The following is a 7,209-nucleotide window of genomic DNA, read 5'->3' on the forward strand; positions in this document are numbered from 1 at the left end:
TGTGTATACATGTATACGTATACATGTGTATACATGTATACGTATACATGTATGTATACATGTATACGTATACATGTATGTATACATGTAATGTATACATGTAATGTATACATGTATGTATACATGTAATGTATACATGTAATGTATACATACATGTATACATGTAATGTATACATGTAATGTATACATGTATACATGTGTATATATACATGTATACATTACATGTATACATGTATACATACATGTATACATTACATGTATACATGTATATATACATATACATTACATGTATACATGTATACATACATGTATACATTACATGTATACATGTATACATACATGTATACATACATGTATACATGTATACATACATGTATACATACATGTATACATTACATGTATACATTACATGTATACATGTATACATACATGTATACATGTATATATACATGTATACATTACATGTATACATGTAATGTATACATACATGTATACGTATATATACATGTGTATATACGTATATATACACGTGTATATATACGTGTGTATGTATACGTGTATATATACACAGTCTCTCAACTCTGTGTATCTCGATCTGTGTCTCTCTCTCAACTCTATGTGTGTCTCTCAACTCTGTGTCTGCGTGTCTCTCTCTCTCTCTATATATATATCTGTGTGTCTCTGTCTGAGTGTCTCTCAACTCTATCTATGTCTGACTGTCACTCTGTGTGTCTCCATCTCTCTGTGTGTGACTATCTCTGTCTCTCAACTCTCTATCTTTGTCTGTCTCTCAATCTATGTCTGTCTGTCTATCTCTGTCTCCATTTTAATGCTGTTGTTTTAATTTTTTAAGGTATATTCTTACTGCTTTTTATTTCTCAGTGTTACCATTAGTGTTAAGCACTTTGATAACAGTCTATCTGTTTTAAATTGTGCTCTATAAATAAATATGACTTGTCTCTGACTATGACTGTATCTCAACTCTGTCTGTCTCTCCATCTCTATCTGTCTCTATATCTCTGTCTTTTTCTCTCTTTCTCCATCTGTGTCCGTCTGTATCTGTCTGTCTCTCTCTAACACACAGGTTTGGTTCTGAAATGTCCCGTCAGACTTTGGATGTTTTTCTCTTGGAGCAGCAGAGAAGGCGTGCAGCACAGCTGTCCCGTTGGGAGCCAGGGACACAGCGCCAGAAAGTCTCTTCAGTTGTTCCCGCAGACGTCACAGCCCAGCGTCCTGCAGGCAGAAACCACCACAGACACGTTTAGAGAGGAGGACCGAAATGTCATTGAGAATGGTCATCGTGTAAATCTACAAACAGTGTTGTCAGAGAACATGCAAGAAGTCGCCTGTTGGTGGCTACAAAATAATAGTACACTTCACCAGAAGCACTTCAGGTTTATCTTAGTAAAAATAAAATCCAAGGTGAACACAAGGTCTGATGACATTTTTTTGTCCTAAACATTTGTAAAGTTACACCATGGACAGACATATACTGTCAATGCTACTACAGCTAAAGCTACTTCCAGTTGAGTTTACACCAAGATTAGTAACGCTCATTTGGCTCTCGCTTATGCCAATATTAATTGATTAATATTAATTCTATTTGTAAAAAAAAAAAAAAAAAAAAAAACTGGCCAGCCAACTGGTCAGAACTTTGAGACATTGAGAATCCATGGGGTCTTCTCAAGAGGAACACCAGAGCCAACGACAAAGAAGATCTGGGCTTCCATAACTCCCAGTCAATGCCACATCGAGGCAGAGATGAAGACATTCACAACCAACTGTTGGAAGATTGACATTTTGTTGTGATCCTAATTTATTTTTTTTACTGCAAAAACTTAGTAGTGTGATGTCTTCACAGTATTCTAATTTTTTTAAATCCTGTTTTCATGGTTTTCATGAGCTGGAAGCCCAAATTATGTTAAAATAAACAAATATTTGAAATTGTTTAAATAGTGGGCCCTGAATCGATCATCTATTAAAGATTAACTTTTTGAAAGAAACAACTTTTCCACGATATTCTAATTATTTTTGAAAGGGTCTTTATAGGTCCTTCACTACATCATGGTTCGTTTATCGCAGATTCTCTCTATTGTGGTTTTTCAAAACAAGATTGGACACGACAAACAAATGGCTGATTGATGGATGAGCTGCACGATCAGCATGGAATTTTGATTTAAAATAAAATTTAAATTATTTAGCACCTTCTGCTCCTTTGTGCAGCCCATACTGCAGAATAAACTTCCTCCTGCAGCTGAACAGCTGATCTACGTGCAGAATGGAGAAGTGGGCGTGGCCAAGAGCGCTTGCAGGTGGCAAAAAACAGATGAGGCAGTGAGATGAAATCATGACATTCTGTCTCTTTTTAGAAACATTGTTTAGAATATTACAGGAGTGGGAAGGGTTTAAAATGCTTTTTTATATATAAATATATATATATATATATAGATAAATATATAAATATATATATAAATATATATATATATATATAAATAAATAAATATATATATATATATAAATATATATATATAAATATATACAAATATATATATATATATAAATATATATATATATTATATATAATGTATATAATGTATATAATTATATATATTATATACATTATATATTATATATATTATATATATATGGTAAAATAAACTACTACTTGTAGTACTATTCCTATTTCGCGGTTTTCCACTTATCGCGGGTCTTCAGGGTACGGACCCCCCCCGGCAATAAACAAGGGACAACTGTATATTAACTAACTAACCAAGTAACATCTGCGTTTCTGCAAAAAGCAGCTGGTTAGAGGCTCAACTCACCAAACTGTGTGTTGGTGAGGTTTAGGCAGGACAGGTGGTAAACTGTGGTGCAGGTCTTGTTGCTGCACAGAACCAGCTGACCTCCATCTCTGCCGCGGAAACACTCGTCTTTGACTTTATTCTTTCCTTCACTTCTTCTCCTCTTTAATGTCTTTGCTCGTTCTGTGAAAGTCAAAGAACATTTTTAACAAAATTAATCTAGGGCGATATGAACCAAAGTGAATATCTCAATATTTTTAAGATAATTTGTGATATATATATATATATTTTTACTTTTTATTCTTTCCATAAAGTAATAAATATATATTTGAGTCAAAGCTTTGTCTCAGTTGTCACACAGGCACATTTATTAACAGCTGTAGCTGTATAAAATAAATGTCTAAAAAATTAACTGTTTACATAGATAAGTACAAGTTTCAAGAAATTTGATAATGTCAAAAGAAAAATCAAAGCAAATATGTTCTTGTTTTTAGTTTTTCACCGTTTTACGGTACCCTGATTTATTGTTTTATACACCACTCTTATTGGTGACTGCACCCATTATTCTACACCTGGGAAGAGCGTCTACATCTGTCTCCGTTAAGGCGGCCTGAACCACAGTGGATTACTGCAGTGATGCGGCGGGACATGGACGGATCAGTGTGGCACTGCTCAGGTGTTCTGAGAGTGTTCTCTTCTGAATTGTTGGCTCTGGTGTATCACATGTTCCTCTTCACAATGCCAGGTGAGTTTGCATGGTTCTTAAACCAGGTACTGGTATCTTTGGCACTGTGTGCAGGGGCCAAGTCCTGTTGGAAAATGAAATCTGCATCTCCATAAAGTTGGGTCAGCAGCAGGAAGTGTCGAAAACTTCCTGGTAGATGCTGCGTTGACCTTGGACCTCAGAAAACACAGTGGACCAACACCAGCAGAGGACATGTCCAAAGTGATGTTCTCTGATGAAAGTAACAAAAGACCCACAGCTTCAAGCTCAAAGGAGGAGCAGCCTTGGTTTTTATTTGGCTATGCCACTCAGAACATTTCAGGGTTTTTTAGCCTCACGGTTTGTAGAGCACAAGTCTGGTTCTGTTTGGCCCAATTTCTGTACTTTGGAATAAAAACTAATGTTAAGACTGACTTCTCCTCCTCATTATTCTGGAGGTGGTTTTTCTGTTCCTAGATGATTTTGATCATTAACCTGGACTTGTTAAACTCTACTTTTGTATCCAAGTCTCAATTCTGCCCATGTGAGACGAGGGTCAGCCCAGTATGGGAACATGGTGTAAGTTAACTTTACTCAAATCACAAGTTCAAAGTGTTTTCACTGGAGGTGCACCGATCGCCCATTTCTAAAAAGTCTGACCTGCCGATCTGATTTTGTTTTCTAAGTGACACGGTCACCTTCAATTTATTTTGTTAAAAAACATCCCCTGAACAACATCCTAGAAACAATACAGACTGGTTTTAACTGGCCACGAGGTGGTGCTCTGAAATATAAAGGAAGTTCAGACAATTGTTGTTAAAACTAAAAAAATAAAAATGAAAAAATCTGTGAAATCAGTTTCAGATTCAGATTTTGCTAAATTAAGAAAATCGGGGCTGACTTATGTGTGCACCCCCAGTGAAAACCCCCCAGTTCATTAATGGAGGATATGGAGAAAAAGTGGTGCGTTTCACATGTAGTGTGACAACTTGTGAGACTTAATGTTTTAATCTCAGCACTGACATCACTTTCCCAAATTAATAAAGAGGGTTTAACCAGTCCAAGTGGGATCACAGGTTAACTGAAGGCAGTTTGAAATGCTGCAGAGCCACAATCTACTCATTGAACACTCACCGTGTCCTCCTGCACCAAGACGTGAGGATGCTCCTTCACAGAGATGCAGAGTCCTTTGATGAGGAACTCCCTTCAAGCACCGGTGTCATCCTTTACAATTAGAACAAAGAAAATATGAGATGTGAACTCAAATTTAATGTAGCACAACAGAAGGTGATCAAAGACAAGAACTACAACTTTATTTAATCACTCACGTGACACCAACACATACAAAACATAGAAACTGCCCATTTGACCCGACCTTTCTGGACTGGACTTCATATAATCTCCAGATTATACTAAAAATCAATGTCTCGCAGTGGAACGGTGAATGCATGATCAAAATGAAAGGCTTCTTTCACTGGAATTTTAAAGTCAACCAATCCATCCACTTCAGAACCGCAGGTAGATTTGATCATTAGCAGGGGTGCAACAATAAATCGCACCGATTTTCCTTAATTTGGGGAGATTGTCTGATTCTTACATGAGAAACCAATTTTTTTTTTTTTTAGTTTTAACAACAATTGTCTAAACTTGATTTAGATTTCAGAGCACCACCTCGTGGCCAGTTAAAATAGGTTGGTATTGTTTCTAGGATATTATTTAAGGGCATGTTTTTCAATAAAAGAAGATGTAAAATTGAAGGAGCGTTGTGACCTTATAACTCCTGACAGTGTCGCTTATAAAACTAAATCTGAATCGGCAGCTCAGACATTTTAGAAACGGATGATCGGACAGAAAACTGCAATCGGTGCCCCTCTAATAATCAGTAATCACATGTAAAGAAAGTTGGGCTTTGCAATGGAGGCAACATATAAATGTTTACTGACCAAATGCTGTAGACACTTCATGGCACGGGACAATTTGAAAGTTGTTACGGTCAGCGTGGCAGCTCCGTCTTTCAGCTTCTTGCCCGGTTTATCACTTTGCAAACATTCAGCAGACTTCCTGAGAGAAAGTCAAGCGGAGGCACAAACCTTGCCTGCAGAGCCATGGTTGTTGTGATACGCCTCAACTCTGCATTTATCTGAAACAACATGAAATTAGGATTAAACAATGACTAGCACAAAGATTTTGAACATTAAAACCACAAAACAGCAGCTAAATGTACATCTCTGACTGACAAGGGGTAGTTTTAATAACATGACGTATTCAAATGAATTAATGGGGCGTTCCATGTATGAAAACTACATGGGCAGCTTGCATGTGCACATGACATACGACTGTTAATTCCATGATGCCCATGTGTCACTCGAGGCTTCAGAATATGGGACCTAGTTGAAAAAGTGAAGGGCAGGCCTTGCACTGCCACATGCACTCTGTCACCGGAGCTCTTCTGGCACCATTCACTGGAAAAGTGAAACCAAAAGGTTCATGTCCAGTGAGGACAAAATGGAGTTTGATATTTCAGGAACGCATTTTGAATCAAAAATAGAAAACAAGAAGAAGACGGTACAAAATGATTAGAGAATGAACTTTTAAATCTAATAAGGACTCCCTAGAAGTACTTATGGACAGCAAGCCACAATTGAAGAAAACCCTTATGAGAAAAACAGTCATAACAAAATGTTCATGAACTGTGTACAACTTGATCATGTGACCGGGCCTTTACTGACTGCAAAGGGTTATAGAAATGATAGCTATACTTACAATTCATAGATTTAATAGAGCTCAAGTGCACGTGGACATTTTTCAAATAGGCCTGTTTTGTTACCATACATGACTGGAGCCAAATATAACCACCAAATGTTCCTGTCAAGTTCACCACACCAGCTAATCTAATGACATCCATGACCTTTCTGACAATATAAACACGTTAAAGTTAAACCTATGGCACGTGTTGAATTTCACCGATGGATGAATACGGTGGGCAGTGTGAGACTAACGCTGCGCACAAAAAGGTTAAACTATGGAACCTTCAACAGCAAATACAACGAACTGTTCTTACCACGAGGATCAATCAGCTGACTGCAGGTGACATGTGCTCGTTCCTTTGTTTCTCAATCTAACAAGTGGAGTGGGGTGTCGGGGAAACCTTATTAATGCAACTGAGGCTGCGTTCACACCAGCCCTGTTTAGTTCGCTTTAATCCAACTCCAGCTCGTTTTCCTACAAAGTCCGGTTCGTTTGGGGAGGTCTGAACGCACCATCGAACTCTGTCACGGAACAAAAAGGTGAACTCTGGCCCGGGCTAAAACCTAGGTCTGGGTCCGGTAGAAGAGAACTCTAGCACGGTTCGAGTACAGTGTGAATGTAAACAGACCGGGCCCCGCTCCACAGGTAAACAAACACACATTTCTCTTATATGGAGCCGTCAGCTGACTTGTGTGAAGAACAATATTCTCCATGGTCTTCTGTCTCATCTTCTGCTCATGCTGAGTCCATTGTTGAAAAATGACAAAATATAACTCCTAAAACTGGATGCCACTTCGTTTTTATTTTTATTTACAGAAGAAGAAGACGTGTCTTCAGAAGTTTTTGTGTCGTTTCTTTCAGTAGTTCTTGGTGCAGCGCCCCCACAGGCGAGCGGGGGAACAGGTTGGCTCAACAACAGGTTGGCTCAACAACAACAGGTTGGCTCAACAACAACAG

General features: G+C 37.9%; 1 protein-coding gene and 1 long non-coding RNA gene across 2 annotated transcripts in view; both read right to left on the reverse strand.

Moving 5' to 3' along the window:
- Positions 1–7,209, reverse strand: part of dtnbb (dystrobrevin, beta b) — a 302,359-nt gene that overhangs the window by 263,101 nt on the left and 32,049 nt on the right. The window lies entirely within an intron of this gene.
- LOC119427602 lies at positions 1,010–4,770 on the reverse strand. The gene is made up of 3 exons (XR_005187662.1): positions 4,639–4,770; positions 2,823–2,984; positions 1,010–1,233 (listed from the first exon to the last, which is right to left on the reverse strand). It is a non-coding gene; the product is annotated as an uncharacterized LOC119427602 (long non-coding RNA).

Source organism: Nematolebias whitei, chromosome 21, assembly GCF_014905685.2.
Source record: "Nematolebias whitei isolate Nwh7 chromosome 21, NemWhi1, whole genome shotgun sequence".
In the NCBI taxonomy this organism is placed as follows: Eukaryota; Metazoa; Chordata; class Actinopteri; order Cyprinodontiformes; family Rivulidae; genus Nematolebias; species Nematolebias whitei.